A 12031-nucleotide genomic window follows, 5' to 3' on the forward strand; every position below is an offset into this window, starting at 1 on the left:
TTAAATTGTCTAAGCTTAAAATAGAAGGTGGAGTGAAATCCCTCATGTTCAGGGTTTGTGTCCTATATCTCAAGAAAAAACCAGAGACTATGGTATTTAGTGTAGTCCCTGAGGAAGAGAGAGATATCTTTCGTGATACTATACCCAGACCCACACCTGTGTCTCCAGGGGATATGTGTCTCTCCCACCTGTTTAATGAAGAAACTTCAGGTGGGACCCCAGACACTTATGACCGAATTGCTGGACATCACCTCTTCTGTGCTCCAGAGTTGAGTCTGGAAGAAGGTCAAAGAGAAAAGCTAGAGTTATAGTTGTTGCAGTTGACAATGCATTTAACTCTCCCAAGGTCATCTAAGAGAAAACCCAAGGACAATCATGGTTCCTGGTTTAAGTGCAAGAAGTCTGAACACTGGATACACACCTACAATAAACTACCGTCCGGGCTCTGTTACAAGTATGAGGCAGTCAATGTGCTTGATTCATGGCACTGGAGGGTTGACAGTCTCTGCTCCCAGAGGACGAGCTAAGGCAGCCAAAGCCCTCATTTCCGGCTCAGAAGATGCCCAAGGGAACCCACAGTGTCCCAGTCCACGGACACTATGATTTTCTATGAGGAACACTGGGTAACTCTGGATGACATGGTAGAGCCAATTGAATTATCTCATTCTGTTTTGATTTATTTCTCTCAAAGGCCCCAGTCTAGGGCTATAGCCATAGTTGGGGTTGAGGGGGATCCTTAACTGTAGATTCCTTGCTCTCACTCTCTTGTGTCAGTTTGAATGCCAAATGTTTAAGCACAGGATTCTAATTGTCCCATCATGTCCTAGTCCCTTGGTAGGAAGAGATTTCTTAGCAAAATTGGGGAAAATTCTCTAATTCTGGTAAAGGCCAGATTTTACCTTTGGGTACGTTGGTGGGTCTCCCTAACCTAATTAGCCAACAATTGGATTGTGATTTATAGTATAATAAAATGCCTGATTTAAGAATATCCTTTCTTATTCTATGTATCAGAAAAGAGAGAGATTGCTTTGGGTGTCCTGACCCAAAGGCTAGAACAATAATTCTGCCTAGTGGCATAACTTCAGAAAGATGGAGTGGCTGCTGGATGGTCATCCTGCCTGAGGGCAGTAGCAGCTATTGCTATGGTAACAAAGGAAAACTTCATGACAGAAAGTAGAAGTCCTGACTCCCTATCAGGTCAGAGCAATTCTTGAGATCCGAGGTTACTTGTGATTTACAGGGGAATGACTTGCCAAGCATCAGGGTGCTGCCTTAGACACCCCTGAGATTATTATAAGAAAAAACTTGTGCTCTTCTTAATCCTGCCTCTTTGATCTCTACAGGAACAGATGCTAGCTACTCTTATGAACAAGTGGTCTCCCAGACCTATGTAAACAGGCAAACAGTGAGCTGCCTCCATGACCCTGAGGAGATGATGTTCACTGATGAAAGTAGCTTTATCCAAGAAGCACGTCAAAAGGAAGGCTATGCAGTTGGTTCCCAACAGGTCACTGAAGCAAGATCTCTTCCCCCAGGAACCCTTATTCAAAAGGCAGAACTAATAATGGCTCTTACTCAGGTATTCGTAGTAAGAGAAAGCAAAAAGCTATGTATCTATACAGACTCCAAATACATCTTTCTAGAGCTACATCCCTATGCAGCAATCTGGAAAGAAGGAGCTTGCTGACTAATAAGCAGTTGACTATAAAACATGTGGAGGAAATCTCACCATTCCTAGAGGCAGTCCACCATTCCTGTGACAGGCAGCCCCTGTGTCCGATCTGAACACACCTGATCTCTTCTTCCTTTTATGAAGCCTCCCCATTCTCTCCCTGGCTTCAAGTCCCTGCCTAAACACAAGTAATGATGTTTGACTCCGTATATAGTAAGTACGCTAGTCAGCATTCCACCATTATTACAAACCCCTGAGATAATAAGCTTTTGATAAGAAAAAGTTTATTTTGGCTCTGTTTTAGAGGTTTCAATCCCTGATGGTTTGGTTCTGATGCTTGAAGTCCGAAGCAGGACATTATGCAGGATCACATGGTAGAGCAATATCTATCACATCTTGTCTGAGAAGTAACAGAAGGAAGAGGAAGAGAGTAGGGCCCGAAGGTATAGCTCCCCCCAGGGACTTCACAGCGTCTCCCTAGGCCCTATATCTTAAAGTTTCCCAATACAACCAGGAAGTTGAGGACCCAACCAAGATCTGCACAGACCTCTGCGTGACATTCCAGATACAAACTCTAGTGGCAAACTCTAAATAAATTCCTTTCATGTTTCTCATTCTTCATTTATTTTCATATCTGCATGTCACTGAAATAAAGTAATTAGGATACTTTATGAAGGGAGGAAGTAGAAGTAGGGGTCAAATTCAGACATGAAGGATGAAAGACACCTTCCTCCCTCCTCACCTTGATCCTTCATCTTTATTTAAGAGGCAGGCTGCATCCTTCTGAAACGAAACTCCTTCCATTTTCTCAGGCACAGAACAACAAATAGGCTAAAATTTTTTTTTTTTTTTTAATGGAGGGGTCTGGTCCTTTCAATTTTTCTAGTTGTTTTGAATTGTCAACCACTTAGTTGACCACATAATGATTTTTGTTTCCTCAATAATAAAAATAACAATAATGACTTGGAATCCAGGAACCATGATTCACATGGAAACAGTTTCAGATTCTCTATTACATTACTTCAAGGTCAGCATGAGTCAGACAAACCTGTTCTTAATGTAATGGTAACAAGGACACTCCACCCTGTTTCTCTGTTATTTCTTCTCCTCCCACGTCTCTTTTGCCAAGAAATCTTACACATCTCTACCTCTGCTGTTGATAAGCAAGTCTCAGCCAGGCTTTCAATATATTCTGAGCAAAGTAATCTATTACAGTTTCCTTTGGATTTGTTCTTCCTAAATATACAACTTAATAAAATGCTCTCCATTGATAAAAATGAAGTAGATGTTAGACACTAACCACTTTATTTTGCCTGGCACTTGAAGTTCACTGAAACAATCTAGGACTTTCTCAGAAATGCAAATAATCAAGGCCATCCCTAAATATTTGGTACCAGAATCTCTGCAGGGGAAGCTCAACAATCTGAGTTTCAGTATGCCCTCTTGGTAAATTTAAAGTTTGAAGACAATTATTTTGGGACTGGGAATGAGAAACTACATGGGGGAGAGTCTTGTTCACTTTTTATTTTGTTATAGCTCTGTGAGCTAAGAATGAGTTTTATTCTTAGAAATTCAAAAGAAGGATCATGATTTCTTACATGTGAAAGCCTAGGAAATTCATATTCCAGTGTCCATATATAAAATTTTATTAGAACACAACTTCACTCATGTCCCAGCTGCTTTCCTACAATTGAGTGATTGAGAGATTGAGATCATGATCGAATGGCCCATAAAGCTTAAAATATTTTACTAACTGAACCTGTAGAAGAAAAAAAAACTCCCCTACTAATGAGGCAGGAGATGCTTAAGATCAACCTTATGTGTTGTGACAAGTACACAAGTTTTACTTTTCTCTGTAGTATGTTTTCATTCACACAGTTTATTCTATAGTAAGGAAATCCAATGATGTTTCTTCTAAGTCCTCCTTTCATTCCCCAAGGGAACCCTCATCAGGGGTACCTTGATGCAAGATAAATGTCGTAATAAAAGGGTTTTTTTCTACTTTGGATGGGAACATTATAGTCACTTTACTAAGAATCAGAACGCTTGGAGACATTCTCTGGCATTAGGACACTGCTGACTTAGCTGTGGTTTTCAGCTTTTGCTGTGTATAAAATTGTCTGTGAAGTCTGATAAAATTATAAATTCTCAAAGCAAATCCCTGGGTATCTGAATCAACAACTCCGGTGTGAGCAATGAGAATCTGCATTTTTTTCCATAAGCACGCTGGGTGATTCTGATTCTGACGGTCTGAGGGAACACATGTTTGAGGAACACTGATTTATAGGATGCTATAAGGCAAGCACTCTTTTTTTATTTTAAAAATAAGAGAAAAACATTAACAGACAGACAACCTTTTACAGCAAAGCAAAAGAACAGTACAGACAATACAGAGTTACAAACAAAGTGGTAGGAAATTAACAATGCTTGTTGTATTATATATTGATATCTTCAAAGTAGTTTCTCATGAAAACAAATAGAGACATGCACTATTGATCCATCAAGGACTCATTAGATTGAAAGCACTCAAGCTATCAGAGAAAACACCTATGACACTTTAAACATTCTGTGGTTAAAAAACCTGGATTCCTCAAGAATTCTATCTTTTGCCACTGAATAGAACTAAGTTAACTTTTGTCTAAGGCATATGATTTTGAGTTAGAAAGGAAAAGGGAGAAAGCATTTTGGAAAGTATGAATACAAAAAACTCAGCTGGATTAATGGGTGACCTGACTCAGGCTAAGATTTTAAGAATCTACCACCACTCTAATTAGAGCTACTTCCGAGAGTCAGAATACATCTTTCCATTCTGTTTAGTTATCTAAGATTTCTTTGTAATTTAACCATTTAAACCATTAATTTCTTAATGCATTTAAGTTTTCTCTATAAAAATAAAATGTTAGTCAAGTTATTTGTGATATTACCTACAGTTTGATCAAAGTCTATTCAGTGGACCACGCATTGCTCTCTCCCAAGCCTTTTATTTCTATTTTAAGTCTTGTTTCTGTAAGTTTGGTAGGCCAGGGGCTTTTTGTGTATTTTCTGCCTGAAGTCTTTCATATGAAGAGTGAAAATTGCAGTAAAGAACTATAAACCCCAAAAAAGAAATACAAGCCTTAAAATACTTACCCTTTCTCACTTCTCTATATTTCTAAATATATTTAACTTTCTAAAAATATTAGTAACATGAGAACTTTTTCTAGATATATTTTAGCAGAAAGCCTGCTCCTAAGTCTACATGTATGATATCATAGACTTGATTGTATATCATTTCACTGAAGAAAGAAATGACATTAGTAAAATTGCGTCCTCCCTTTCAGATGATTATTTTCCAGTACCAGGTGCAATTCTCCCTTTTCTTTTGCATTCCTGAGTGGGCTTTTTAATAACCCCACACAATAAAAACACTTTAGTTAAGTTCTTTTTATCCATACCAGGCAACTGTACAAGACAACTGAGTAAACATTTTCAGTTCTAGATAAGAATCACTAGCCAGAAATTTCAGAGTTATTTTGTCAGGAAAGTCCTAAGTAGACAAAAGGATGATCCGCAGCTCTCCAGCATTGAAGCCAATGAACTTGATGTCGTAACACAAAGAAGGAGTGCCTTGTCCCTCTTCAGCAAGGAGTGCTTTCAACATTTCGCCAGTCCTACCCAGGAGAGTGAAATGTCCTTTTACCTCCTTTCCTTGGGCCAGCGTGCCTGAGAAAGATGATGAAGGCTTCCAGGAAGTGAGGCACATTGGTCACCTCTCCGAGGCCAGTTTGTTCTGAGTCATTTCTGAAGAAGCAGAATCCTTTTATGGCACAGGGCGGCTATTTATTTATTTATTTGTTCCGTGTGTGCTTTTTCCAGCTTTATAGCATCAGCCCTCTGCATGGTTTCCAGAAATTCAAAAAAAAAAAAAAAATTCACAGATTGAATGCACATGGAGAAACTAAGGTCCTATCCAAGACCACACCAGCTCCCCCTCCCAGAGATCCAAGTCCACACCCTCATGGTCCACCTTTCTTCCAGGGGTCCCAGAGAGCTACTTCCACCCAAAGGATTTAGGCTAAAGGAATAAAATATTTGGGTTTCCTTCTTGACTAGAAAAGGAAACCCTGGGCCCTCTAAAACTAAAGGCCACATAGGCAGGATATGTATGTAGCTAGGAACCAAATTACATTTAATGTTGATTGGTGTTCACTTTATGTTTCAGAAAATCCAAATCACTCTGAATTATTTTTATGCCAGGAAGAGGGGGAAAATAAGAAGATTTTGTTTTTGGAAATGCATTCCCTTGAATCTCATTTTTCATTCAATTTACTCCCATTTATCCTGGTGCTTCTCCAAATATTAAATGCTCCAAATCTGTTGTTTACCTGAGAGAGCAATCCAATCAAATCACTCATATTAAGAGGTCATGTTGCGCCTTCTCAGCCCAGGTATACGCACTGTTTTCAAAAGGGACATACTCTAAAGAATGAAGAAATCTCTATGAGTAACAGAATTTGATGCACATTTAGTATAAAATTTCTGGTGTAAGTGGGTGTTTTCAACAACCTGTTTGCATGTAACCTATTGCATTTACTAAGTAAGACTTGCTTGGCTGAAAACAAGGCTGCACATCCATAAGCAGTTTAGTAACTGGACCCAGATAAAGAAAATGGGGCATTTCTACATAATGGAGCACTACTCTCCTACAAAGCAGGATACCCTGGGGTCATCTGTAGGAAGATGGATGTACCTTGAGACCCAATATTAAGTGAAATAAACTGGACATACAAGCTTGCATAGCACATGATTTCTCTTACATGAGAAACCCAAAATATAAAAAAAGAGAAAAATAAAAAATAGACAATAGGAAACAGGAAGATAGATCTTTTAGACATGAGGGGAACAAGAAATGGAAGGAGAGGGGAGGGAAGGATACGTAAGAGAATTAGGATGTGATACACACATGTACCAATTCCTCACAGTGAACACAGTCATTATGTGCTCCAAAGATGGACTGATAAACACAGGAAAACAGGACAAAAGTCTGAAACCATGCTGTAAGACTCAGCTTGTTAAAGCTACCTATTGTTTCAGATTACTGGCATAAAAGACTGAAGCATTTATTTCAAACCTCTAATGTTAACGGGATATACACAAAAACCGAATGTTTCCAACAAGTGCAAGTCAGTAGCCAGTCACACTAGACTACTAAGCGTGCCTCTATCTCTTCGTGGGCATGGGTAACAACTGCTGGCTCCCTCCACCCTGTGTAGCGTTCGGTTTAGTAGAGCAAGGTCAAGACATCAGGACTGTTTCCACTCCTTTCTGAGGCTTGATTGTATTGCAGGGAGTCCTAGTGTCATAAAAACCTGTAAAGTTTGTCGCTTCATTTCCAATCTAGTGTCTGTACCTTTCATCACACTTGGGTTCTTCTCTCCTTCTAGAGCGATGACATCATGGGCAGAGTACTCACTGAGAGGCCATGACCGCACAGACCACTAAATCCCCTATACGCAGAAACCAGAATATGAAATCTCCGCACCTGGAAACTACTGGGTGTGATCGCTTGATATTTTCATCCACCCTTGCCCTGCCATATATCAGACTGGTTGCATTCTGCTTGGAAGAAGAAACAAATGCCAAGAGGACAAACTAATGCTGTTACAGACTTCTAATAATCATTATAGGTATGAAATGAAACTATTAACACACAAATCCTAGATATGTCAAAATATCTGCTTCTGAAATCGGACCTTAAAAATGAATTCTTTTCAGTTGTGAACGCTAAAACTGCAAAAGGTTAAAATAAATTTACCAAGACCATGAAGTCACTACAAATTAAGCCAGGATTAGGCTAAGACTTCCTGAGCCCAGAGCTATTTCTGTTATATGTTTTATCTTGTTTACTTCTTATAACGCTAGTTTTCTGAAAAAGGAGTTGTGCAGCATGGGACGTTGTTTTGATAAATTTCCCAGCCCATCAGAATCATCCTTTGCAAGCTTTGTAGATGTCTGGTTAGGGAAATACCACCAGACTCTGATCACATGCTTAAAGTTTTTACTTAGCTAAACAAAGCTAAATACACCGTTATTTTTCCCTTTCTTCCCTCTTTTTCTCATATTTAAATATTTCATATTTAAAAAGACTTTAAATATCATAATCTCTGTTTTTTGAAAAATTCTAGTTGTTCTTATACATGGTATTAGTTCTAGTTTAGGTAATTTTATACCTAGCAGCAAAACCCCCTTTCGTATACTATAGGTGGGTCTCCAATTGATAAAAGTACAAGGGTCAACACGCGGTCACCCTGCTCTCTTACCCTTTGCCCTGAAATCACACCAACATCTCAAGGAAACTGAGGAAGATCAATTGTCTGGACAGTGGGACATACAGTAGTCAAGGTACCAACTGGTGTGGTAATGCCATGATTTTCTGTGTAAAATTTCCACCTTGTTTCCATATTGTTGTTTCCATGGCTGGTTCTCAAATCTTGGTGCAATACTACAGCTCACCTACTTGCTACTTTGATTTAACAGATGGCAGTTAAATTATAATTCCACTTAACTGAGCTTACTACCTTGGTTAGAGTAGGTATAGACTGACACCGACACAGACCCCTGCCTAGCTGGTTAGAGAGAGCTGCACTTGAGAAAAATTTAGAAAAACATTTTAAAAAAAAAATTTGAGGGTCAAGAGCTAAGTCCAAAGAATGCAGGTTTTCTTATTTGAGGATTTCAATTCATCATTTTACACAAATAATATTAAACAAGAACAGCAAAGTACCCCTTCACAAATTGTGAAGCTCTAATTATCAGGGAAGCCCACATAAACAGAAACAAAATTTGCAAAACAAATAAATACATTATTTTTGCTGAATCATTTTTGTAAAATATAGACCATGTCTCTTTGGGGTTTGTAGCACTAAAAGAGTAACTCTATTAGAATATTTTTATTTTCTTTCAAGTGGAATTTAATTGTTTCTGTTGCTTGTAGAAGAAAATTATGTGTAAATGATGTACATTTTCTTCTCACGGTAAAAAGGAAAAAACAGTCAGTAATTTACCCATCCTTTTCTTCACCGCCTCCTTAAATGTGCACGCAAGCCATCCTCTCGCATCTGCTAATACCACAGGTTTGCTCTTTCCCACCCACTCAAGTGCTGGTGTGCAGGCCAGATGTGCACACATCTTTTCTTCTTCTTTTAATGTACTAGAACTGAGTAACAGATAAAGATTTTGCCATAGAATGGAAACAAGGGTATTTGCTTTTAAATAATCCCTCTACCTGTGAATAAAAGAATAAGGCATGCTTTTCTTCCTTCCCAGCATAAATACTACAGTTTCCAAATACAAAGTGTCCAGCACAAACAGATATCTCTATTTTGTTCCCTTGCAGCCCTGGTGCTGTTTCTCAAATGTTGCCTGGAGGAACAGTTCCAAGAACTAAACAAGCAGGCTTGGATCTCAGATTCTCCTCACAAGAGCACCCCAGGATGAAAAAATTTGCAAGCCCTAAATAAAGATAAATTAAGAAAAGACAATTGAACATCTTCTCAAAATGCGTTTCAGATTGTGAAACTTTAAGAGAGAGTAGTATGTCAGATATTACTGTATCTCACAAGCGATTTCATATCCGGAAGCTTCTGTGATGATGGAGTTAATGTACTCATGCTAGTACTAAGGTTCTTAAAAATAATAACAAATATAATTGATTGAGAAATGATTGAGAAGCTTTCATTTCCTTTTTTTAGTAATAAAGACTCTTTACTCAGAACGGATTCTGTATTAAGCTTTTCTCCATGTCTCTGCCAGCTCAGCAGACCTTTGTTCTAAATGCTTTGACTATTACTGCCTTTGATTATAGATTACACCACCATTTGATTTATTTTTTTTTTCTCATGGGCAACATATTTCTTTCATTGAGCAACATTCTAAAACTTGGAAATCTAACCTGTGTTTTAGTCTTAGGAAAAGAACATTCATACGGTAAATCCTCCCCAGTTGGACTTGGTATTCATTCAACTCTTATATGGTTGATTTCAGGCCAGGTTTAATTATGCAGTCACCCTTAACTCAAAGAGGATAGTAGAGTACAAAAGCACTTTCCAATGCTTGCATTTAATAGAGTGGCAGCTTTTTGGAAGAAGAAGAAAAATGAAGAAATGTCAATATTTAATGATGAAATCATAATCTTTAGATATAAATCTAGAGGGCAACAATGCCATTTTTACATACATTGGAGAACATTTAAAATGGCAATTTGGGCAGACCTTCCTATGTACCAATATGCTGCAAGAAAAGACATACTTTAAATAGTTCTTTTTTTTTTTTTTTTTTTTTTTTGGTTTTTCTCTGGTACCGGGAACCAAACTCACGACCTTGCGCTTGCCAGGCAGGCGCTTTGCTGCTGAGCTAAATCCCCAGCCCCTAAATAGTTCTTTATATCAGGAAAAAAAGGATATCAGATACCTGATGTGAATATTGTATGATTAAAACAAAGCAAACAAACAAAACATCAAGCACCTGACTACCACCTTTGAATTCATTTTCTTTTCCTTCCAGAAAATTGTGTTCATTTTAAATACAGTTACCAGGGAACTGTGCTTTTACACATTCTGAATTGCTTGTCCAGTCATTTTCTTATATTACATTACTCACATCCCTTTCTGGAGGAAATTCCCTCTTACAAATGCTGTATCACTGGGATATATGTATATTTATGTAACCCTGGTGGTTGTGTTTCTTCTGAGGCAAGCTCAGTGGCACTATTTCCTGAACTGAATTCCGTTGTCTCCATTAATATTAATATCACATTCAGAAAAAGCAAAATACACTCAAATCTCCCAGGTCTTTTCCACAGAATCTTTATAGCTAACAAGCTCTATTCTGATTTAGGGGTTTATGAGAGTCCTCGAATTTCCTGGAAAATTCAGCAGTGTAATGAATTGGTTGAATGCTTGCCGGACAACTGCTCCCTTCCATGTTACTGTGTATTTTCTCTCTGTTAATGATCCAGAACAGGGATAAATCAGAGATCCTTAGCTCTGGCTAAAAGAAATGTATTCTGCAAATAAACAGGCAGAAAAGTTGGGTACCCCAGAGATCTGAGACCCCCAGGGTTGTCTGGCACTTTCGAATGACCCAGAAAGGTTATGCAGACTTCTTGTCTTACATAAGCCGAGGAGGCGCCCTGGGAACAGCTAGAGGATTGACAGTCCTGGCAGACTTGCCGTAAAGGAGCAGTACAAACCAGAGGTTTGCCTTCTAGGACCTCACATGTTACATGCCTACAACCAGCAGGATAGAGGCCACAGTTTGTAATCTGCAGGTCTTACGGTGACGTGGACCATGTGTCTGCTCCTTGCTAAATGTGAGGATTCAGAGAGAAGGGTAAAGGGTTCTCAGTGAACTGGTGGTCAGTTCTGCCTTCTCTGTCTGTAGACTCTGTGACAGAAAGCATATGTTTATACATATCTGAGCAATGCTCAGGGCTTTAAAGAAATCGTAAAAGCATTCACGCTTAAATAATCTTTTATTTTATCAGCAAAGTTTGCATTGAGTTTAGGTAACATGACTGCTAGATTTCCTTTCTCTCCTCTACAACTTTGAACATTGACTCCTGTCCCATGTATTTTTAGAGTTTTCTAAATGACTCACTTACTTGATATATGAGTAAAACAGGACATTATACAGGAACAAGGATAAAAGTGAGCTTTTCCGCCTCACTGTCTAAATATATGTCATTTATGTTCTTACAGAAGTTCCTGGGCACACATAGGTATGAGGTTTTCTTAAACATTTAAGGGAAGCGTTCCTGTTGTTGCTCTCCACCAGATTTCTTAGAAATCCTTTCTTAAGGTTATTAGGCTGATATCTTAATTTTCTCAAAATTTGTGATCTCAGTACTGAAAGATTCCTCCTGAATTCTTTGTCATTACTCATATGTAGTTGATCATGTTAAGAGGCTTAGAACTATTTGGCACAAGTTGCATGTCTTATGATTTCATGCAAGACAGCAGAAAGCCAATTATTGTGGTATTTTGTTTAAAAAAAAGGAAAAATTCTCATTGGATTTCAGGGTTGGGTGGAGCCCAGGGTGTGTCTCTTTTGTCTTTTCTGGATTCTGGTAGAGTCTTTTTTTCAAGGGAAGTCCATCTATTAGGTATAGACAAGAACAACAATACTGACTCCTAATAAAGTGATTCTGTGGGGGACAATCATAAATTTAGTTTTAATCAGACTCAGAAGGCAAACTGGATTTTGAAGCGTCCTGCAGAACTGATTGTGAAGGTGGTAGATGGTAGGGTTTCAAAGCAGGGAGGAAGAAAGTTGTGCATTCATACTGTTTACCTGAATTACACCTATGATTTTGTGGAGCCC

At 38.5% G+C, this 12031-nt stretch overlaps 1 long non-coding RNA gene across 2 annotated transcripts in view; it reads right to left on the reverse strand.

The window, feature by feature from the left end:
* The window catches only part of LOC106149213, an 18451-nt gene extending 15971 nt beyond the window's left edge, over window positions 1-2480 (reverse strand). The window contains exons 1-2 of one of the 2 annotated variants that reach the window (XR_001235232.1): window positions 2415-2480; window positions 189-275 (exon numbers count right to left, since the gene is read on the reverse strand). This is a non-coding gene — a long non-coding RNA (uncharacterized LOC106149213). Of the gene's footprint in view, window positions 1-188; window positions 276-1729; window positions 1806-2414 lie in introns of those variants that run through there. The other variant, XR_001235231.1, reaches the window with a different exon arrangement.
* Window positions 2481-12031: the final 9551 nt, after the last annotated feature.

Source organism: Chinchilla lanigera, unplaced genomic scaffold (assembly GCF_000276665.1).
Source record: "Chinchilla lanigera isolate Chin_1 unplaced genomic scaffold, ChiLan1.0 scaffold00039, whole genome shotgun sequence".
In the NCBI taxonomy this organism is placed as follows: Eukaryota; Metazoa; Chordata; class Mammalia; order Rodentia; family Chinchillidae; genus Chinchilla; species Chinchilla lanigera.